At 39.5% G+C, this 25,453-nt stretch overlaps 2 long non-coding RNA genes across 3 annotated transcripts; one reads left to right on the forward strand and one right to left on the reverse strand.

Moving 5' to 3' along the window:
- The first annotated feature begins 5,472 nt into the window (after positions 1-5,472).
- On the forward strand, positions 5,473-12,243 carry LOC121697822. Of its 2 annotated transcripts, XR_006026560.1 has the most exons (5): positions 5,473-5,831; positions 6,991-7,071; positions 7,375-7,407; positions 11,009-11,113; positions 11,541-12,243. It is a non-coding gene; the product is annotated as an uncharacterized LOC121697822 (long non-coding RNA). The 2 variants fall into 2 exon arrangements; XR_006026559.1 differs by lacking the exon at positions 11,541-12,243 and having other exon boundaries at positions 11,009-11,532.
- Positions 12,244-21,057: 8,814 nt separating this feature from the next.
- LOC121697341 lies at positions 21,058-23,054 on the reverse strand. The gene is made up of 3 exons (XR_006026428.1): positions 22,537-23,054; positions 22,196-22,228; positions 21,058-21,189 (listed from the first exon to the last, which is right to left on the reverse strand). It is a non-coding gene; the product is annotated as an uncharacterized LOC121697341 (long non-coding RNA).
- Between the last annotated feature and the right edge of the window lie 2,399 nt (positions 23,055-25,453).

Here is a 25,453-nt window from a genome sequence, read left to right on the forward strand (position 1 = left end):
CAAAGTAGTTCTCTTCAGCTCAAGGACTCAAGGCATTAAAATTGGCCCCCATGCCGTAGCGCAATCTCTTTGTCTCTCTCGCTCCAAACTGGGATGGGGAGCCAGGAAGTGCTGAGCAGCGATATAAATCTTCCTTTTTAAAACATGCACGGAGTAGAGAGGACTTTTCTATTTGCACAATCTATCATTGTCAGAGTGCATGTGAAATAGACGGCATTAAATATTTACCAAATGCTCTGGCTGTATTGCGCGAAAAAAAAAGCCAATTAGGGTCAGCAACTGAGGCAGCGTGCAGCCCCTATTGTTATTAATGGAGGTGAGGAATTACTTGCACAAAAACACACACACAAGGTTACTGCAGGTGCACCAGTTTTCCTTTTGTTTCACTGTGTCACCCACACACACACCCACACACACACACACACATGCACACACACACACACATGCACACGCGCGCACACACACACACACACACACCCACACACACACACACACACACACACATGCACACACACACACACATGCACACGCGCGCACACACACACACACACAAACGCAAACACACACACACACACCCACACACACACACACACATGCACACACACACACACACACACAAACGCAAACACACACACACACATGCATGCAAGTACATGTGATCATACTTCTTGTTCACAAAAATGAACTCCCACATTTCTCCTTATTTTAAGTTGTACAGTATTGGTGTCACGAAGGCGAACACACACACACACACACATACACACACACACACACACACACACATACACACACACACACACACACACACACACACACACACACACACACACAATCCCTCCTCACAAACACACACCCACTCTCTTCTCTCTACTTTCGCCCCACTGTAATGGTGTCGTGAAGAGACACACACACACACACACACACACCCACACACATGCACACACACACACACACACACACACACACACACACACACACACACACACATGCACACACACACACACACACACACACACACACACACACACACATGCACACACACACACAGACTCCCTCTCCCTCCTCTCTACTTTCATCCCACTGTAATGGTGTCGCTAAGACACAGAAACAGGACAGAAGAAAAAAAAAGTTGCACAGCACACTTGTGAATAATTGGCCTCATTCTGCTTTTGGCTCAGGCTCCCCTGAGCCCGCACTGAACGGTAAAAACTGCAAATGTATGGAGGTCAGAGAAGGTCAAATGCCTATATTGATGTACAAATGTAATTAACTTCGAGCAGTTTGGGAAAGAATAATGAGACCAGGGCAAAGACAGATCATATGCTCCCATATGTGCACATCTATAGAAGGGATTGGCCTAAGCCCTGAATGCAAAGGAAAGGACAGCTATGACTATGCATGATAACAGAACAGCCCTTGTTCATGCGTATAATCATATCCGATAAAGAAGGAAAGAGTTGGTGTCATTCCTTAGTGGCTTAGTGAATTAAAGGACAATATTTGAGAGACCACTCCTCCGTCAGAACGAAGAGAGAACTGATAACACATAGCTTTGAGTTAAAACGGTAATGGCTGGCAGTTGCAATGCTGAACTGTTTGATCATATTTTTAACAAAGCGCACAGACTTCCCATGCTTGTTAAGGGAGAGACGTTTAACAAACATGACATGTAATGCATCCAATAAGTCCAATGCGATCCGAATGAACACAATGATGAAGCGTGTGTGAGGATCGGCGTCAGGATGACGGACCAACACGAATCACCTCACCAAGTGAGCAGAGAGGCTTGGTTTTGATGTTGTGGAACAGCATTGCATAGAGTTCATTCACACCAGGCACATAACTGAAGCGTTCCGTTCGCGTTGCGTCTGCTGCAACAATTAGCTGCCACTATAATCAATGGAAGTAGCTACACCAGACGTGATAGAGGAGCGTACGTTCGAAAAAAATAGGCTATTCATCTAAGATGGATTTTACGCATCGCGAACGTAACGCTTTAGTTTCGCGCTTGGTGTAGCTTCGCTGTGAGGCTATACAGTAGACATGATTGTGAAAGAGCACATGACGTGGTCGGGTCTGCCGATAAGCCTGGAGACGGTGTATGGCTCTCACAATCCAAACAGCCTGTGAGCTCTTCAGCGCCGACAGAAAGGACTCAGGCACAGAGAGGTGCTGAAGTCACTTTCAATATTTGATCACCACACAGCCCATATCCCTTGCCTCCACTCATCATAACCTCACTCAATCACACACACACACACACACACGCACGCATGCACGCACACACACACACACACCCACACACACACACACCAACACAGACACACACACACACACACCAACACAGACACACACCCACACACACTCACTCAAGCCATGTGATATACACACATGCTGGCATGTCTCAGTAAACCACTACCCTCTTCTTTGTCTCTTTTACCTCATCATAACCTCACACACACACACACAAACAAGCTTGCTCAAGGCTCGCTTTCATCACACACACACACACCACAGTGCCTTGGCGAACCACTTGCCTCTTCTTCGTCTCTTTTACCTCATCATAACCTCACACACACACACACACACACCCAGAGTCACTCAATGCTCATGTTCATCAACACACACACACACACACACACACTGCAGTGTCGCGGCGATCCATTTGCATTTAGATAGCGTGTTGACTCTGCGTCTCACCACTTGTCTCAGGGCGCCCAGTCTGTATGGACAGACAGGAGGGCTGTTAACAGCTTATTCACGAGTTGTCGTGACAACACCGGGGGGGTGGGGGTGGGGGGGTGGTTGTGCTGGAGCGGTAAAGTGCACTAACTGACACCCCCCACCCACCTGGTGGGTGAAATGGAAGAGGCTGTTAAACAGGTGGGGCTGATTAAAGAGCTGACTGGCTGAAGAACTGATGAACTGGCCTGGAGGAGAAGGCCACGGCACACTCCCCACCTCACACACGCACACACACACATACAAACACATAAACACACACCTACACACACACGCACACATACATACATACACACACACAAACACACGCACATGCACACGCACACATACATACACACACACACACACACACACACACACACACACACACACACACAGAGAGAGAGTGAGAAAGACATTCACACACACAAACAGACACACACACACCTACACACATATACAGAGAGAGAGAGAGAGAGAGAGAGAGAGAGAGAGAGACATTCACACACAGATACATATACATACACACACACACACACACCTACACATTCACACGCACTGCCACTCTGACACACACACAGCAGACAGAACAGGAGGGAAAAAGGAATCTCCTGGAGGAGGAAGACAAAAGAGCTGCCGAAGGACGTCTGTCTGTTTCATCGAGACGAAATGAAAAACAAAAAACCCAGCGCAAGCAGGATGAGCAGAGAAATGTGTGTGTGTGTGTATGTGTCTGTCTCTGTGCCTGTGTGTGCGTCTCTCTCTCTCTCTCTCTCTCTCTCTCTCTCTCTCACACACACACACTCTCTTTCTGTGTATGTGTGTGTTTGTAGGTGTGTGTGTGTGTGTGTGTATAGCAGATTTTCTCAAATACAAAAAAGTTGAATTATTCATTTGTCTGCCTTGAGTCTCATGAAGGGAAGAAGAGAACTGGCTTGGCTTCTCTGCCAAAAGAGATGTGCACTGGTGAATATGAGACTATATACATGACAAAAGAGATGTGCATTGGTGAATATGAGACTATATACATGACAAAAGAGATGTGCATTGCTGGATATGAGACTATATACATGACAAAAGAGATGTGCATTGGTGGATATGAGACTATATACATGACAAAAGAGATGTGCATTGGTGGATATGAGACTATATACATGACAAAAGAGATGTGCACTGGTGGATATGAGACTATATACATGCCAAAAGAGATGTGCACTGGTGAATATGAGACTATATACATGCCAAAAGAGATGTGCACTGGTGAATATGAGACTATATACATGACAAAAGAGATGTGCATTGGTGGATATGAGACTATATACATGACAAAAGAGATGTGCATTGGTGAATATGAGACTATATACATGACGAGAGAAGAGTTGAAGAACAAGGCAGACAGCATCACACACCAAGGCAACAAGTTGATTTGATTGACAGGGTTGAATGCCATGCACGAATGGGGTGGTGTCAAAGTGTTAAGCAGTATTCCTTTGTTGGTAACACTCCATAATAAGGTGCCATAATAAATAGCAAACTAGTAATTACCTAACCCTTTGTTAATATTTGTTAATTGTTACTAACATATCTATTTGGCACAAGTTAATAGTTTTTTCATCATCAATTAAATATTTGTTGTTTACATAAAATCTGTATGTTAATGTTTCAGCAAATCTATTAACTAATATTGTATTAATATGTGTTAATAGTTAACTAAATGTATTTTTGGCACTAATTAATAGTTATTTCTTACATCATTTAAATGTTAAATGTTTTATTTACAAACTATATGTTAATAGAAAAGTTAATGAATTATTATTATTTAACTAATTGATATTAAACTGTGCTTCTGCCTATCCCAATATGAACCACTCCCCATAGGACCCTTACAATAGATAGATAGATACTTCATTGATCCCGAAGGGGAAATTCAAGAAAAAAACACGGAGCTACCTTGACATGCCGCCACTCTTGTCGGCGCCAGAAACACTTGCAATAAAGTTGGTTAAGCTTAATTAATATATTAGTAGTATATAGCTATAAGCGTGGGGCCCCTTATAATAAAGTTGTTTGAGCTTAATTAATATATTAGTAATATATAACTATCAGTATGGGGGACCCTTATAATAAAGTTGGTTAAGCTTAATTAATATATTAGTAATATATAACTATCAGTATGGGGGACCCTTATAATAAAGTTGGTTAAGCTTTATTAATATATTAGTAATATATAAATAGGTCAGACAGTGAAGGGACTGAGACCAAAACTGGCTTATCACATTTATTCCTTTAGGAAAAGTTAAAACAAAACATCCCTTCAGGCACTGGCATACATAAAACAGCATCTGCACAAGCAAAATAAAAAGAAGTAGTTGAATGGGCTATATTACATGCATGATTCCTATACCATCACTGTCAGCCCTACTAGCAAGGGAGACGTGCCACATGGAATGTTCAGGTGCACAGAACGAGTTTATTAATATTCTGAGACTCACTAAACACTCACAGACATAGACCATACGGAGGTAATGCATAAACATAATGCTAAACTAAATGTACATTCATTTCCTGCTAGACTGAATTGCACTTTCCATGCGCACTAAGCTAAACTACACTGAATGCATGGAAAGTTGCTAGCGGAGTTTCCAGACTCGTGTGTATGAACTCGTGGTCACAATGAAAACATTAATAAACGTTCTCTAAGTTGCTAGAATTGCTACCAAATCCTAACAATACATGTAAAGTAATCAACCCAGTCTCACGTCTGAACGTGTCACTGTCACGTTAATTAATCTATTGGGACGTGTTGTGTAACACGTTTCCTTGTTAAAAAACGTGTTGAGCAGGACGTAATTATCGTGTTACTATCACGTTGTATTTCGCATTCAATGAGCCAACAGAACCACGTCATCTGTCAAAAAAGCCCGACCCAAAATGGCCAGAATGTTATTTGATGCTTTTGACGTGCAGTTTCATACTCTTAAGCCTGCTTTGAGTTGTGGGTTAGAAGGAGCCACCTTCTAGCTAGCAGTTTTAGAAGGCTGAACCCCAGAATCCAGAAACAAGAACCGAGCAGGGACGGAGAAAAAAGAAGAATCCAAATGGGAAATGAGGTGAGCCTTGCTACTGCCGCTAGCATGATCATTTTCCTAGCAATTGAGCAATACATTTTAAAGTTGATTTAACATGAAATAGTAGCCTATGCATGGGCAATACTGTGAATTCAGAGTAGGCTTGCACAACTTATAATTTAGCAAACGTGCATGATGTAATGTTACGTTAATCTGTAAAACAGCTGTTGTCTGTGTAAATTAACATTGTAGCCTAATATTGTTAGGGTGGGCTAAAGCTAACAGCTGGGAGGTAGCCTATCAGCCAGGCATGTATAATCGATAATCATGATGAACGTGAATAGATTTCGTTGCGAAAACGCGCATTGTTTTAGGCCACATATCAGCTATAAAACAATTGTATTCTGATACAGCAGTTCTCAGATGTTAGATATTCACTTATATTATAATATAATTTTGTATTTCTTTAACCTGATTAAGAGAAGGGTTTAATTCAATAGAGAATTGCAATGTGTGTAGCCCATAATATTAGAGATTAGATTAGGCTAGATTTAGATTAGATTCAACTTTATTGTAATTTAAAAGAGTAGGCTACAGGTACAGAGCCAATGAAATGCAGTTGACATCCAACCAGAAGTGCAAAGAAGCAGTTATGTAGACGATCAAGATTAATTATGTACAACAGTTAGATAAATAGGCAAGTTTTCCAGATGACATGTGTACAGTGACAGAAATAGCCTATACAGTGAATATGGAATGTGTGTCTAGCCTATAACAAAACAAATTGATAATAATACATAATAATGATAATAATAGCAGTAATTACAGTAGGCCACTCGCACTGTTATTGGTGACGTGTCTGTTTCCTATTATTCCATGCCACTCTCCTACTGTCTCCTTTACTGCCCTGCGCCACTTGCCTACTGTCCAGCACCACTCGTCTACCGTCTCCTATGCTGACCCACGCCACTCACCTACTGTTTCCTAACACAAACTGTAACATTAAGCTGACACAATCTTGCTGCACGGATACTTATCTGCATGCAATCACTATTGCCAGCTGTTATGAGTAAACATTATATTGGGACACCAATATATTTCTAATTCACGGGCAGTGTATTTGCTACTGAAGAAAAGGAGAACACATAGTAATTGTTCTTGGATGGGGATTTAGAGTAAGGTTTCTATTGATCTTTTTCAGATAAGGCCTCTTCATTTTCAACTGTGAAGGATCTACATGGACTTGGTCTGGATAGCCTTTCCTGTTTTGATGAGCCAGTCGGTATGTATTTGACATTCTTTAGGATAAAAGGAGCCATATGTTATCAAAAATTCTACACCCATATGTAGAAAAGCTTTATTGCTGTTTGTTATTGTTGTTGAAAACTACGTTGAATGTAAAGATATGCATATGTCCCTTGGGAGGAGAGGGATGAGTGTGGATGATTGAATTGTCCAACAGACATAAAAATATGATTGTGTATGATTGTGTTTGTGTCTGTATATGATTTTTTGTACTTGTTGCATTTTAAGCATGCATACTTTACGCCATGGTGGTCTAAATTGTCTTTATTGCCACTTGCAGGGTCTAGAGGGAAAACCCTATATGAGCCCCAGGGTGAGTAGTGTATAATTACTTTATCCCAAGATTGATTTTCGTAGAAAGGTGTTCAAACCAAAATCAAACCAAAATCTTCTAAAATAATAGATAGATAGATAGATAGATAGATAGATTTATTATTTGTCCTTTCGGAAAATTGTTCTGCGCCATACAGTAGACAGTTAGACAAGACTGAATACAAGACGGAATATAGACCAGAATTTCCCTCACCCCAACCGCCCCCACCCTACCACACTCCCACACATACACAACATCAGGGCAGAAGGCACAGACCCCACTACACATTTATAGAATGATAAAGTGCAGTTGTGCATACTGTGATAGTCCAGCTGGAAAGAAAGTGCATGGTCCTGCAGGTAACGTCTTGTTCATCAATGTAATGCTAGTTGGAATGAATTACCTACTGGCTCAATTTGTTTGGAAAGAAGGTAGCCTGAACCTCCCTGATGGCAACACCTCATATGCCTGGTGTATGGGATGTGACATATCTCTATTATTTGCATGACCTTTCTTCAACACCCTTCTTTCACAGGTCGTAGCAATACTGTCTGGTTTTTGCCCCTCAATCTTGCTGGCCATGTTAACTATCTTGCTCAGTTTGGTTTTTTTTTGGTCACTGACAAAGAGAAATACCAGGTAACACAACAAAAAAGTAGCATGCTCTCCACAAATGAATGATAGAAAAGTAATATATCTCTATCCACTCTAAATTGTCTTAGTTTGCACATAAAATGCAGCCTCTGCAGCCCCTTTTTATAGATGGTGTTGGTATTACTGTCCCAATTCAACTTATTATCTATTATTGTGCCCAGAGGCGATTCTAGAGTCTGTGGGGGCCCCAAGCAAAAATTCCAAGAGGGCCCTACCGACAAGTGTTATCACCATTATGTTATATCACCATTAGGTTATTATGTTAAATAATAAAAATACAAAAGCGTATTATAAAAATTCTTATATTTTGACATGTACTGCAAGCTGGCAGCTCGACTTGCCTTACAGTATGCGTGTGTAGATCAGACTGTCCTGAATCTGGCAAAATCATTGCCGTGGTGGAGGGATTCTCTGGGGCTGAGCAATTTACAGACATATGTGGTGTGCGCCTTACAGAAATAAATGGCATTTTTTTTAATTTAGTGATGAAAAATGACCTCTCTGCGCTCTATATCTGTGACACGAACTGATCTGACCTGACTTGACCCGAGTTTGCGCGTTAGCCTGTGTGCCTATGTTGTATGCACTCATAATGGTTCTCTACAACAACTTTTTTAACTGCATTGCCATGAACAAAGTAGAGGCAAAAACGGGGTTTCTTTGTTGAACAAATTGGGATGCAATGTGAGCCTTGAATTGGATGCCACGCAGGAATTTGCTAGGATCTGAAAACCGGATTATGAACATGCTTTGCCATAGAGAAACACACGATAAAGTTGCATCATAAACATGCTTTGTCATAAAAACAGACAAAAACGTGGGGTAAGTCCAGCGATATGAAGTTATTATTTTGCTATCACTTCGTCTGTTGTATAACCCAGAAGGATATACATGGTACCAATGGATAGCCCTGTGTCTCTTCTTTCATCTGAGATGCTTGCCATATCTATGCGATCACGGGTCCGCAAGTAATTCAAACGAGAGTAATGGGTGCGCAGGTAAACGCAAAGAACTGTAGACTGTAAATATGATGCAATCTGATTTAATTTCATGATTTTTTCCCCCATACCCATACTTGATCGTACAGGCAAGTGTGTAGTCTCGTTGGAAAGCCCCACTTCTGCTCTTAAAGGTTTCATCTCGCTGCGAGGAACAGTTCCGGAGTAATGTAACAAAGAAGAAATGTTGTGTTTTTGGAGCACTTTGCGTCAATCGGGTTCTAAAAAATTAACGTGTATGCTTGGTCCTTACTGCATCGTGATTAACATGTTATGGCTGACAGCCCTATTACAAACATAACGTTAACCGTCTCCTTGCTTAACTAGTTGTAACTGTTACTGTAACTAGCTAGCTGAAGTTTACTGGCGTATAGATGTAGCAAACCATGTTCAATCTTTCTGTCAATTAACATTAGCCTAACTTCATTGAGTAGGCTAAATGCCAAACTCCGATGTTGATCCGTCATCACTGCATCCTCGATTGACGTTTAGGCTACCACAGTAGCCTAAATATGTGCGGATTCTTTTAACTCTTTTGAACTCAGATCCGCTGTTTATAAGGCCATAGCATAGGGCCTACATATGTACAGATGTAGCCTACTGTTTGTACAACAGGACAGGAGCACGCAAAATAAATATATCATTCAATCTCTATGGACGAAATTCTCGCTCGACCCACCGGCAAACGCGCTGAGACCAGGTCGGGGGCCCCTTAGTGGCTTGGGGCTCCAAACAGTTGCCTGCCTTGCCTGTTGACAAGGTGCGCCTCTGATTGTGCCTAAGTACTTGTACTCGACTACAATCACAACATCCTCACCATTTTTAACCATACACTGGGGGGACTGGCTCCCAGTTCTGTACTGTAGTCTATTATTATTTGCTTTGTTTTCTGTATATTTAGAAGAAGACAGCTGGACCTACACCATTTCGCAAATTGATCCACCCAGGCCCTGTAGTTGGTCTCCTCGCTATTCTGTATTAATCCCACTATTGCTGTGTCATCTGCAGATTTTATGAGTTATGTAAACGCTTTAAAAACACCGAAGAGCCCCGTATAAGAGCCCCAGTGTGATAGGCTGGTTGCTGTCATGTGACACATCACTGTTAAATCATGATTGACAATTAAATAAATCATTGTTCACGACACGTTATGGTTAAATTATCTAAATGAATGCGATGGTGATACAATCCTGCTTTTCAATTAGTTGACATGGTGTTTGACATTAAATTATAATGAGGTCAGTTTCATGTAATAAGCTATTTGTTTCTTTGGGTCTGGGTAATTGAAATTAGCAATATCTTAGTTCAATTCAATGTCTTATAATGGTAAAAGATGTGGACAAATACATGATAATTAGCCAAATAAATCGTTGTTCACGACACGTTATGGTTAAATTATCGGAATGAGTGTGATGGTGATACAATCCTGATTTTCAATTAGTTGAGATGTTGTTTGACATTAAATTATAAGCAGGTCAGTTTCACGTAATAAGCTATTTGTTTCTTTGGGTCTGGGTAATTCATGTGACAAAAAATTCTGTTATAGGCTACTACCGTTTTTCTGAAAAACAAAGCAGTACAACATTTCTATCTCCAAAATAATGCATTGTATGCATGTGTGTACTACGTAGTGCATGCAGCTTTTAATGTTCAAAGTAGCCTATACTGATTTTCCTGCATAAGAACTACAAATACTCCTCCAAAACTACAGTGTTGACACTTGAAGTTGTGGAGTTATATTTTAGTAGCCTATTCTATAATAGCATAAATACCCACATCGGTTTTACCCTTGTCTCACCTGTATACAACATATGTCTATGAATTGCAGTAGTGATCAAATGAAAAAGGAAAGAAAGGTGTCCTGATGTGTTGTTTAGGGATGGTCCTGCAATGTTTTCTCGACATATCTTTATGTCTTTTTTTTCTCCCCTCTACTTATGTTTTCACAGATCCTTGCTCCTGATATCCTGATGTATGGGTTGCACTTCATTATATGACTCCAACAGAACACTCACAGAAAGGAGAGTGATGCCAAACTACAAGACAGCCAGCATGTAAGCAAGGCCTTGTTTGTCCTTGTTTGGCTACTCATTTGTCTACTTCCTGAAGAGGCTGAAGCATGCTGGCCTTGACACCTCAGTCACACTAGTGTGCCCCGGCACAGTGGTTGAAAAACACTGACCTAAACCATATATTTTCTGAAAGCCTATAGCCTCTAGATGTCAATTAATATACATTAGGACATGTCCCACCTTTCTACTGACTTTGACAATATACAAAATAGTGCCATGTATACATTTATATCCTCCAAAGTTTGCAGGAAGGTGGGCCATGTGCTAGTGTATGTTAACTCACATGTACAAGTGACAGGCTTTAAGAAAATATATGGTTTGCATGGCTGAAACTGCTTTGCCTTTGTGTTGGAGCTCAAAATGTTCTAAACATATCTTAAATTTCTCTCTTCTACTTATGTTTTCACAGATCCTCGCTCCTGATATCCTGATGTATGCATTCCATTTCATTATATGACTCCAACAGGACACCTACACAAAGGAGCTGTTAAAGCAGTGTCCTTCTACAAACAACAAGACAGCGAGCATGTAAACAAGGCCTTGTTTGTCCACTTCCTGAAGGGGCTGAAGCATGCTGGCCTTGACACCTCAGTCCTTGCTTCCATTTACAGCTGTGTTGTGGAGCGCATTCTCACATCCTATGGTCTGCAGCGGGTGGTGTCATCGCGTTATTTATCATCGTTTGTGTAAATCTTACACATCTTACACAAAAGTCTAAAATAATCTAAACTTCATTTACTCTCCATGTATAGATCAAGATAGACTTGCAGAACAGGCTGCAGGGCAACAGTCTGATAGCCTGCATGAAAGCATAAATGGTCCGCACTTGTTAAAGAGTGCAATTATCAAAGGGCATTGATATTGTGTTTTTTTAAACCAAGGAGGATGGCTGTAGCGATGCTGTCAGCTCTGCCATAAGCAGTGACTGTGATTACGTTTGCACATTTTGAAAATGTTGTTTTTCTTTCTTTTGCATTCTTTTCCACTTCATTGTTGTATAGTTTGTATAATGTTTGTTAAAGTTGCACACATTAATTCACTGTTCTTATTTGTAAAAAATTGTATAGTGTGGTATAGTTTGTATGGTGGAGTCTTTATTGTATCGTACAAACAAGAACACCACACCCCACCCCACCATACCACTTTGACTAACCAATTTTCTGCAGGAAACCCTGGAGGCTTTCTACATGTATTTTGTTAAACATAGGGGTTTCTATGGTAGTGGTTGCTAAGCTATTGCTAGGGTAACTGAGAAGGTTGCTATGGTGTTGCTACAGGATATATAGTGGTTGCTATGCAGGTTTATAGGGTAATCATGTTGGTTGCTAGGTTGGTGATAGAGTAACTGAGAAGGTTGCTAGGGTGTTGCTAGAGTAGATATGGTGGTGGCTATACTAAATTAAGTGGTTGCTATGCTGGTTGCTAGGGTAATTGAGATGGTTGCGAGGCTAGTCATGTTGGTTGACTATCAAAGTGGTTGCTAGGTTGGCATTGTACAGGTGGTTGCTAGGTTGTTGATAGGGTAACCAAGAAGGTTGCTAGGGTGTTGCTAGGGTAGATATGGTGGTTGCTATTCCAAATAAAGTGGTTGCTATGCTGGTTGCAAGGTTAATCATGTTGGTTGCAATGGTGGTTGCTCGGTTGACATTGTGGTGGTAGTTGTGAGGTTGTTGGTAGGGTAATTAATATGGTTGCTAGGTTGTTGCTATGGTTCTTATGTTGGTTGCTAGGTTTTTGCTAGGGTAACTTAGAAGAATTTTGTTCAGCTAATACATTTTGGCCTACACTATTAAGGGACAGCTGAATTGACCATCTAAACCATATATTTTCTTAAAGCCTATAGTCTGTAGATGTCAATTAATATGAATTAAGACATGTCCAACATTCCTACTTACTTTGGTGCATCATATAGGCTTAAGCAATACTGCTATTTTTGCTCTTAGACTATAAAAATCCATAATCACTTAAAAAACGCAAATTTTTTAGTTTTTGAAAGTCAATTTCTTTAAATCATGCTTGAAATTGTAACCATATTCTTTATTGAGTTATGTTAATTGACTATAATACTATTGTATTGTCATCCTTCTTTGGGACTTGAGTACTTCAATATCCCCTTCATGTATCAATGTACATTAAAGCATCTTTGATAGTAAAGGACTGTAAATAATTACTTCAATTGTCTTTCACTTGTACTGGTTCTATATGTTTGGACCACTGATTGACTGCACTCTGGTTTTCATCAGCAAGGTCAAGGCTTAAATTAACCTCAGATAAGTCTGTTTTCATCACATGCATTATATGTGCTAATGTTGTGAAGTAATTGGTGTGACCCTACAAAGGCCTGTCTGACCTATGACCTAATAACCTAGGGTTAGTAAATATGGGATCGGAGTGAAATTACTTCACACATTCAGAAACCTCAAAGTGAAATGACCTCACACATCCAGGAAGCTACAGCAATACAAACTCAGCTACAGGTCTCAAATACGGCAAACCAGTTGCCAATTTCTATGCCCTTTATATCAATTTGTGCCACATGTTATTAGTTGAAAATTACTGGTGTAAGCTTATCTGACCTGTCTGACCTTTGCAATTCATGGACATGTACACATTGGTTTCACATTTCTAACAAGAATATGACTGATTAAATTTGACATGTAACATCCTTGGATGACACAAAATATAGTGAAATGGACTCAACCCTCACATATTCACAGACTCTGTAGCACCCCCTACAAATCCTTTTTTTTTTTTTCAATCTTTGGCTCCGCCTCCTGGCAACACACAAGCAGTTATATTTGAGTGTGTAGTTAAATCGCATCTCACATATTCACAGACTCTATAGCACCCCCTAGAAATCCAATATTTCCTATATTTGGCTCCGCCTCCTGGCAACACACAAGTCATTAGATGTCCCAAATTTGACAAACTAGTTTGTTATCATCCCGTGTATCAAAATATGTGCCACATGTTGGTACTATCTTGAATTAACTGGTGTAATCCTATCAAGGCCTGTCTGACCTATGCAAATTATGGCCATCTAAACCTAGGGTTAGCATTTCTAACTTGCATACCTCATAAACAGACTAAATTTAGCATGTGACATCTACCTATGACATAAAATATATGAGATACGTAAAATCACATCTCACACATTCATAGACTCTATAGCGCCCCCTAGAAATCTACATTTTCCAATCTTTGGCTCCGCCTCCTGACAACATACAAGCAGCTAGAGGTCTCAAATTTGACAAAGAAGTTTGTTATCATTCCCTGTATCAAAATATGTGCCACATGTTGGTACTATCTTGAATTAACTGGTGTAATCCTATCAAGGCCTGTCTGACCTATGCAAATTATGGCCATCTAAACCTAGGGTTAGCATTTCTAACTTGCATACCTCATAAACAGACTAAATTTGGCATGTGACATCTACCTATGACATAAAATATATGAGATACGTAAAATCACACCTCACACATTCATAGACTCTATAGCGCCCCCTAGAAATCTACATTTTCCAATCTTTGGCTCCGCCTCCTGACAACATACAAGCAGCTAGAGGTCTCAAATTTGACAAACACGTTTGTTATCATTCCCTGTATCAAAATATGTGCCACATGTTGACATTTCATGAAATAATGGGTGTGACACTTACCTAGGCCGGTCTGGCCATATGGGTGTCTCAATTGTAGTTTCTGAGTATGTCCGGTGCATCAAACTTGCCATGGCAGGTAAGATCAGTGAAATTGGGTTTATTTCAGCACAGCACATCTCTGTGTATCATATTCAATCAAAATATGGATGTTTTAATGGTTTGTTTATGATTTAATAACTTTTGTTGGTCAACATCTGTCAAAAAATGCTCTCTGAACGGCCATTTCTGAAGATTTCTTGTGCATCAAAATTCCCACAGCACCTTAGATTAGTGAAATTGGGTTTATTTCAGCACAGCACACCTCTGTGTATCATATTCAATCAAAATATGGATGTTTTAATGGTTTGTGTATGATTTAAGAACTTTTGTTGGTCAACATCTGTCAAAAAATGCTCTCTGAACGGCCATTTCTGAAGATTTCTTGTGCATCAAAATTCCCGCCGCACCTAAGATAAGTGAAATTGGGTTTATTTCAGCACAACACACCTCTGTGTATCATATTCAATCAAAATATGGATGTTTTAATGGTTTGTGTATGATTTAAGAACTTTTGTTGATCAACATCTGTCAAAACAATGCTCTCTGAACGGCCATTTCTTAAGATTTCTTGTGCATCAAAAGTACCACAGCACCTAAGATAAGTGAAATTGGGTTTATTTCAGCACAGCACATCTCTGTGTATCATATTCAATCAAAATATGGATGTTTTAATGGTTTGTTTATGATTTAATAACTTTTGTTGGTCAACATCTGTCAAAACAATGCTCTCTGAACGGCCATTTCTTAAGATTTCGTGTGCATCAAAAGTCCCACAGCACCTAAGATAAGTGAAATTGGGTTTATTTCAGCACAACACACATCTGTGTATCAAGATCAATCAAAATATGTAAGTTTGTGATTGCTTTAAACAGGGGGTTGTCCAATACACATAAAACAAACAGCAAAGGTATATGCTAATACAAAGCAGCACTACAGGCACTAAATAATAATTTACATTTGATCAGATTCACTTTTATTGTCATTGTGCAGAGTAAAAGTACAAACAGGGTTCCCACTCTAAGTCAAATGTAAAATTCTATGACTTTTCCCTGACAAAACACCTGAATTTCCATGACTTACAATATACCGACCAATGATTTCAGAGCACCCGCATCAAGAGTCTTTTACTTTTTTAGAGCGGGAGATGAATAAATAGGCATTGAATTAACAGAAACAGAAACATTATAAGAGCATGAAGAGCAGTAGAATATGGTTATGTATAATTGTAATTACAGTATGTGCATTTGTAAATAAATAACACTATGGGTGGGATAGGGTATTTGGGGGCTTACTTGATTGGTTGTCACCGGTGGGGTATACTACGAAGCACGTTAGACATATCTAGGTTATGTCTACATATCGAGGCTTGACAAAGCCTTGACTCAGGGGTATATGTTAAGTGATACTACGATAGCAGTTATGTGATATATTTGTCAAACTAGGCTTCCAGCTCAGATCTGTGCGCGTTCTCGGTGTTGGGATGACGTTGGCCAATCGTGAAACGTGGAGACGCACGTTTTAAAAACAATTACAAGACCGCCTCTATTTAAAAACAATTACTTCCGCATTTATGAGCGATAGCTTAATCTACACTGCGGTAATTTTTTGTGTCTAACCTATAACATCAAATAAATCAACTGTCATCAGTTGTTGTATGGTATGCACGTCCATAGTGGGATATCTGCACGCACAGCACTATTAAAGTGCATCCGAGATCCAAAATGTTAGTAGAGGTGGAGCTCCACCTGTACGATATATGACAGAATCCTACACGTGAGATAACTTCGTTTCTAAGACAATTGATTGGTCAGTGGGCGGTAGATTACACGATTTGAGCTATAACTTAGCACATAACCTCCTCCCGACCAGGTTTGGTTGACAGCATAAGATACCATGGTGATACAGCGACACTAAAACAGATCCACTTTCGTGTCACAGCATACCCTGGCTTTGAGCGCAACATACCTCGCTAACCGACTAATCGAGATTCGTAGTATACACCACGGGATACAGAGCTACAGTCCAGTCGGGTGACAGCCACAGAAAAGAAGCTTCCTCTGAACCTGCTGGTTCGGGTGCAGAGAGACCTGTAATAATAATAATAATAATAATAATAATAATAATAATAATAATAAAGACAGTAATATTTTTCAAGACCATAGAGAATGCTGTACTCCAGTCTTGAGGCGATGAGGGCATGGATGAGAATGATGCATTGTTGAGCCGTCTGGTCACAGTAACACAAGACCCATCCTGTCAGACTAGGCCAGAAGTCCCGTCACCGGAATGATGTAGAGGACTTTGAGACAGTCATGTGGCGCCTTTGACCAGTGGTCACAATACAGAGGACCCCTGGCCAGTCAATGAGCAGTGCTTGACAAACATCATGTGTAGAAGACCCATTTTGCAAAACGATGTAGACACCCATCTATTCTCAGGAGCAGTCCTTCTATAACGGGCAGGAACAGCTGCAGAAAAATCCCCGGGCTTTGCCTTGCTCCTTCCTGGCATGTCTTTCTGCTTTGGGGATAACCAAACAGCTGACAACCTGGAAATTAGAAATAGAGATAAAACAAGTGTACAAAGAAAGAAACTACAATCTCAGTGTATCTCTTGACATGTTCAAACATACTGATGACTATAAAGTCCACTTATAAAATGCAGGTCTATGCCTTTCAAATAGTGTGCCAAAGTATTTAAGGAGGGTGGGCCAAGTCCTAGTATGGTTTAGGTGGTTGAATCAGCTGTCCCTTAATAGTGTACGCCAAATTGTATCAACTGAACAATTTGTTTCTCGACCTACAATATGGGCCTATGTATGCTTTATCATATGCCAGAGTAAGTAGGAAGGTGGGAAATGTCTTAATTAATATTAATTGACATCTAGAGGCTATGGGTTTTCAGAAAATATGTGGTTTAGGTGGTCAATTCAGCTGTCCCTTAATACACTAGCACATGGCCCACCTTCCTGCAAACTTTGGAGGACATAAATGTATACATCGCACTATTTTGTAAATTGGCGAATGAATGGGGCATATGATTTTGAGCTCCAACATAAAGGTAAAGCAATTTTAGCCATGCAAAGCATATATTTTCTTAAAGCTTGTCACTTATACATGTGAGTTAACATACATTAGCACATGGTCCACCTTCCTGCAAACGCCGTATGATGCACCAAAGTCAGTAGGAAGGTGGGACATGTCTTAATGTATATTAATTGACATCTAGAGGCTATAGGCTTTCAGAAAATATATTGTTTAGGTGGTCAATTCAGCTGTACCTTAATAGTATAGCCCAAGATATATCAGTTGTACAATCGGTTTCTCGATCTACAATATAGGCCTATATACGCCTTATGATGCACCAAAGTCAGTAGGAAGGTGGGACATGTCTTAATATATTTTAATTGACATCTAGAGGCTATAGGCTTTCAGAAAATATATGGTTTAGGGGGTCAATTCAGCTGTCCCTTAATATTATAGCCCAAGATGTATCAGCTGTACAATGCGTTTCTCAATCTACATTATGGGCCTATGTACGCCTTATGATGCACCAAAGTCAGTAGGAAGGTGGGGCATGTCTTAATGTATATTAATTGACATCTAGAGGCTATAGGCTTTCAGAAAATATATGGTTTAGGTTGTCAATTCAGCTGTCCCTTAATAGTATAGCCCAAGATGTATCCGCTGTACAATGCGTTTCTCGATCTACAAAATGGGCCTATGTACGCCTTATGATATGTCAAAGTCAGTAGGAAGGTGGGACATGTCTTAATGTATATTAATTGACGTCTAGAGGTTATAGGCTTTCAGAAAATATATGGTTTAGGTGGTCAATTCAGCTGTCCCTTAATATTATAGCCCTAGATGTATCAGCTGTACAATGTGTTTCTTGATCTACATTATGGGCCTATGTACGCCTTATGATGCACCAAAGTCAGTAGGAAGGTGGGACATGTCTTAATGTATATTAATTGACATCTAGAGGCTATAGGCTTTCAGAAAATATATGATTTAGGTGGTCAATACAGCTGTCCCTTAATAGTATAGCCCAAGATGTATCCGCTGTACAATGCGTTTCTCGATCTACAATATGAGCCTATGTACGCCTTATGATATGTCAAAGTCAGTAGGAAGGTGGGACATGTCTTAATGTATATTAATTGATATCTAGAGGTTATAGGCTTTCAGAAAATATATGGTTTAGGTGGTCAATTCAGCTGTCCCTTAATATTATAGCCCAAGATGTATCAGTTGTACAATCGGTTTCTCGATCTACAATATAGGCCTATGTACGCCTTATGATGCACCAAAGTCAGTAGGAAGGTGGGGCATGTCTTAATGTATATTAATTGACATCTAGAGGCTATAGGCTTTCAGAAAATATATGGTTTAGGTGGTCAATTCAGCTGTCCCTTAATATTATAGCCCAAGATGTATCAGCTGTACAATGCGTTTCTCGATCTACAATATAGGCCTATATACGCCTTATGATATGTCAAAGTCAGTAGGAAGGTGGGACATGTCTTAATATATATTAATTGACATCTATAGGCTATAGGCTTTCAGAAAATATATGGTGTAGGTGGTCAATTCAGCTGTCCCTTAATATTATAGCCCTAGATGTATCAGCTGTACAATGTGTTTCTTGATCTACATTATGGGCCTATGTACGCCTTATGATGCACCAAAGTCAGTAGGAAGGTGGGACATGTCTTAATGTATATTAATTGACATCTAGAGGCTATAGGCTTTCAGAAAATATATGATTTAGGTGGTCAATACAGCTGTCCCTTAATAGTATAGCCCAAGATGTATCAGCTGTACAATGCGTTTCTCGATCTACAATATGGGCCTATATTTAGCACAGCGACAACCATATCTAGCAAAATCACAGTAAAAGTAATGTAAAAGTGACGTAAAATACCTGCCAATTGTCCTCTGTATCCACCGCTGCAGTAGACCATGATGTGAGGATGCACTCCATAACACAGCTGTTAATGGAAGCAAGGAGGCCAGCATGCTTCAGCCTCTTCAGGAAGTAGACAAATGAGTAGCCAAACAAGGACAAACAAGGCCTTGCTTACATGCTGGCTGTCTTGTAGTTTGATACTACTCTCCTTTCTGTGAGTGTTCTGTTGGAGTCATATAATGAAGTGCAACCCATACATCGTTATATCAGGAGCAAGGATCTGTGAAAACATAAGTAGAGGGGAGAAAAAAAAGACATAAAGATATGTCGAGAAAACATTGCAGGACCATCCCTAAACAACACATCAGGACACCTTTCTTTCCTTTTTCATTTGATCACTACTGCAATTCATAGACATATGTTGTATACAGGTGAGACAAGGGTAAAACCGATGTGGGTATTTATGCTATTATAGAATAGGCTACTAAAATATAACTCCACAACTTCAAGTGTCAACACTGTAGTTTTGGAGGAGTATTTGTAGTTCTTATGCAGGAAAATCAGTATAGGCTACTTTGGACATTGAAAGCTGCATGCACTACGTAGTACACACAAGCGTACAATGCATTATTTTGGAGATAGAAATGTTGTACTGCTTTGTTTTTCAGAAAAACAGTAGTAGCCTATAACAGAATTTTTTGTCACATGAATTACCCAGACCCAAAGAAACAAATAGCTTATTACGTGAAACTGACCTGCTTATAATTTAATGTCAAACACCATCTCAACTAATTGAAAAGCAGGATTGTATCACCATCACACTCATTCCAATAATTTAACCATAACGTGTCGTGAACAACGATTTATTTGGCTAATTATCATGTATTTGTCCACGTCTTTTACCATTATAAGACATTGAATTGTACTAAGAAATTGCTAATTTCAATTAACCAGACCCAAAGAAACAAATAGCTTATTACATGAAACTGACCTCATTATAATTTAATGTCAAACACCATGTCAACTAATTGAAAAGCAGGATTGTATCACCATCGCATTCATTTCAATAATTTAACCATAACGTGTAGTGAACAATGATTTATTTAGCTAATTATTACGTAGGCTATTTCTCCACGTCTTTTACACTTATAAGACATTGACTAAGAAATTGCACTGATTTCGCGTGATTCTAGCTGTTTTACAGCATGAAGGAGTTTTGGTCAGGATAAGTATCTCTATATTTTGTTCAAAACAACAAAAAACAACTATTTGTTATAATTATTATTTACTAAATTTACGTAGTTTAACTTACCTTACCCCACACGGCTCTACAATGTGTTTCCGCTTTCTTGTGGTGGCGTGTGTCACATGACAGCAACCAGCCTATCACACTGGGGCTCTTATACGGGGCTCTTCTGCGTTTTTCGAACGTTTACATACCTCATAAAATCTGCAGATGACACAGCAATAGTGGGGTTAATACAGAATAGCGAGGAGACCAACTACAGGGCCTGGGTGGATCAATTCGCGAAATGGTGTAGGTCCAGCTGTCATCTTCTAAATATACAGAAAACAAAGCAAATAATAATAGACTACAGTACAGAACTGGGAGCCAGCCCCCCCAGTGTATGGTTAAAAATGGTGAGGATGTTGTGATTGTAGTCGAGTACAAGTACTTAGGCACAATAATAGATAATAAGTTGCAATGGGACAGTAATACCAACACCATCTATAAAAAGGGGCTGCAGAGGCTGCATTTTATGTGCAAACTAAGACAATTTAGAGTGGATAGAGATATATTACTTTTCTATCATTCATTTGTGAAGAGCATGCTACTTTTTTGTTGTGTTACCTGGTATTTCTCTTTGTCAGTGACCAAAAAAAACCAAACTGAGCAAGATAGTTAACATGGCCAGCAAGGTTGAGGGGCAAAAACCAGACAGTATTGCTACGACCTGTGAAAGAAGGGTGTTGAAGAAAGGTCATGCAAATAATAGAGATATGTCACATCCCATACACCAGGCATATGAGGTGTTGCCATCAGGGAGGTTCAGGCTACCTTCTTTCCAAACAAATTGAGCCAGTAGGTAATTCATTCCAACTAGCATTACATTGATGAACAAGACGTTACCTGCAGGACCATGCACTTTCTTTCCAGCTGGACTATCACAGTATGCACAACTGCACTTTATCATTCTATAAATGTGTAGTGGGGTCTGTGCCTTCTGCCCTGATGTTGTGTATGTGTGGGAGTGTGGTAGGGTGGGGGCGGTTGGGGTGAGGGGAATTCCGTCTTGTATTCAGTCTTGTCTAACTGTCTACTGTATGGCGCAGAACAATTTTCCGAAAGGACAAATAATAAATCTATCTATCTATCTATGATTTTGGTTTGATTTTGGTTTGAACACCTTTCTACGAAAATCAATCTTGGGATAAAGTAATTATACACTACTCACCCTGGGGCTCATATAGGGTTTTTCCTCTAGACCCTGCAAGTGGCAATAAAGACAATTTAGACCACCATGGCGTAAAGTATATAAGCATGCTTAAAATGCAACAAGTACAAAAAAATCATATACAGACACAAACACAATCATACACAGTCATATTTTTATGTCTGTTGGACAATTCAATCATCCACATCCCTCTCCTCCCAAGGGACATATGCATCTCTTTGCATTCAACGTAGTTTTCAACAACAACAATAACAAACAGCAACAAAGCTTTTCTACAGTATGGGTGTAGAATTTTTGATAACATATGGCTCCTTTTATCCTAAAGAATGTCAAATACATACCGACTGGCTCATCAAAACAGGAAAGGCTATCCAGACCAAGTCCATGTAGATCCTTCACAGATGAAAATGAAGAGGCCTTATCTGAAAAAGATCAATAGAAACCTTACTCTAAATCTCAATCCAAGAACAATTACTATGTGTTCTCCTTTTCTTCAGTAGCAAATACACTGCCCGTGAATCAGAAATCAGAAATATATTGGTGTCCCAATATAATGTTTACTCATAACAGCTGGCAATAGTGATTGCATGCAGATAAGTAACCGTGCAGCAAGATTGTGTCAGCTTAATGTTACAGTTTGTGGCATTGGACAGTTAGGAAACAGTAGGTGAGTGGCGTGGGTCAGCATAGGAGATGGTAGACGAGTTGTGCTGGACAGTAGGCAAGAGGCAAAAGATAGTAGGCAAGTGGCGCAGGGCAGTAAAGGAGACAGTAGGAGAGTGGCATGGAATAATAGGAAACAGACACGTCACCAACAACAGTGCGAGTGGCCTACTGTAATTACTGCTATTATTATCATTATTATGTATTATTTATGTATTATTATCAATTTGTTTTGTTGTAGGCTAGACACACATTCCATATTCACTGTATAGGCTATTTCTGTCACTGTACACATGTCATCTGGAAAACTTGCCTATTTATCTAACTGTTGTACATAATTAATCTTGATCGTCTACATAACTGCTTCTTTGCACTTCTGGTTGGATGTCAACTGCATTTCATTGGCTCTGTACCTGTAGCCTACTCTTTTAAATTACAATAAAGTTGAATCTAATCTAAATCTAGCCTAATCTCTCTAATATTATGGGCTACACACATTGCAATTCTCTATTGAATTAAACCCCTCTCTTAATCAGGTTAAAGAAATACAAAATTATATTATAATATAAGTGAATATCTAACATCTGGAGAACTGCTGTATCAGAATACAATTGTTTTATAGCTGATATGTGGCCTAAAACAATGCGCGTTTTCGCAACAAAATCTATTCACGTTCATCATGATTATCGATTATACATGCCTGGCTGATAGGCTACCTCCCAGCTGTTAGCTGTAGCCCACACTAACAATATTAGGCTACAATGTTAATTTACACAGACAACAGCTGTTTTACAGATTAACGTAACATTACATCATGCACGTTAGCTAAATTATAAGTTGTGCAAGCCTACTCTGAATTCACAGTATTGCCCATGCATAGGCTACTATTTCATGTTAAATCAACTTTAAAATGTTTTGCTCAATTGCTAGCAAAATGATCATGCTAGCGGCAGTAGCAAGGCTCACCTCATTTCCCATTTGGATTCTTCTTTTTTCTCCCTCCCTGCTCGGTTCTTGTTTCTGGATTCTGGGGTTCAGCCTTCTAAAACTGCTAGCTAGAAGGTGGCTCCTTCTAACCCACAACTCAAAGCAGGCTTAAGAGTATGAAACTGCACGTCAAAAGCATCAAATAACATTCTCGCCATTTTGGGTCGGGCTTTTTTGACAGATGACGTGGTTCTGGCTGAAAGCGAAATACAACGTGATAGTAACACGATAATTACGTCGTGCTCAACACGTTTTTTAACAAGGAAACGTGTTACACAACACGTCCCAATAGATTAATTAACGTGACAGTGACACGTTCAGACGTGAGACTGGGTTGAAAGTAATATAATACAGGTGGTATATCTAAGTTTTCAACGTAAACAACATTTTACAGTTACAAAATTAAAACAAAGTGGAGAGTGCTTTATACAGTCAACCTACCCAATGTAAAGCATACCGCTTCTGATCAGCTATGGCAACATTGCAAGGACAAAACGCAGCAGAGCTGCAGTATACCGTTTCTCCAAAGGGGACTCCAAAACACCAATCTCAAAAAAGCTGCTTAATTACGGCGAAAATCACATACAAACACTAAACTATATTTATAACTCTGTTACACCCCTCCCCTGAATTTCACCAAATTCAAGCAGCAACCAAATAGTACTTCCAAAGGCAAAGAGTACACTACTTTCAAACACTAGACAGGGTCACCAATTACAGGACAGCCAACCACAAAGGTATCCAATAAGGATGAAGTGGAAGAAGAGGTGTGCAAACTCTCACACAAGCAACCACTGGCAGTAGGGTGCCTTATACACCCCACAAGACCATAAAGCCATAAACCATACATTCCATAAATTCTCCACAAAGCTAATCAGAAAAGCTAGATAAATAATAATATGTCATTAACGTTTATATTAGTATATAGTTTGTAAATAAACAGTTAACATTTAAATGATGTAAGAAATAACTGTTAATTAATGCCAAAAATACATTTAGTTAACTATTAACACATATTAATACAATATTAGTTAATAGATTTGTTAAAATATTAATATACAGATTTTATGCAAACAAATATTGAATTAATGATGAAAAAACTATTAACTTGTGCCAAATAGATATTTTAGTAACAATTAACAAATATTAACAAAGGGTTAGGTAATTACTAGTTTGCTATTTATTATGGCACCTTATTATGGAGTGTTACCCAACTGTTTTCCCATTCTCATTCATACGTGTGGCCCTCCTTAAGGTTTCAGCGTTTTTATGTGTTTTGGGTTGTAGCCGGCATGCATAAGTACTCATCGGATAGATCTTTCATCAGTCACACATGTCTGTGTGTGTGTGTGTGTGTGTGTGTGTGTGCCATATGGGTTGTGTATATTTGTGTGTGTGTGTGTGTGTGCCTGTGTGTGTTTCTCACTGTTGCATCATCTGTGTTTTGCGGCGGTGCATATTTAGCGTCTATCGGTCATATTCCTCAATGGGATGAGTTGTCTGCTTGGACATGCGGGGGAAGAAAAAGAAAATGACTTCCATGAACTCAACAAGGCTCTGATAAGTGGGCTGTGGTTGCCAGCCCTGGAGCTCAGTGGAACTCTGGGC

Source organism: Alosa sapidissima, chromosome 22 (assembly GCF_018492685.1).
Source record: "Alosa sapidissima isolate fAloSap1 chromosome 22, fAloSap1.pri, whole genome shotgun sequence".
In the NCBI taxonomy this organism is placed as follows: Eukaryota; Metazoa; Chordata; class Actinopteri; order Clupeiformes; family Clupeidae; genus Alosa; species Alosa sapidissima.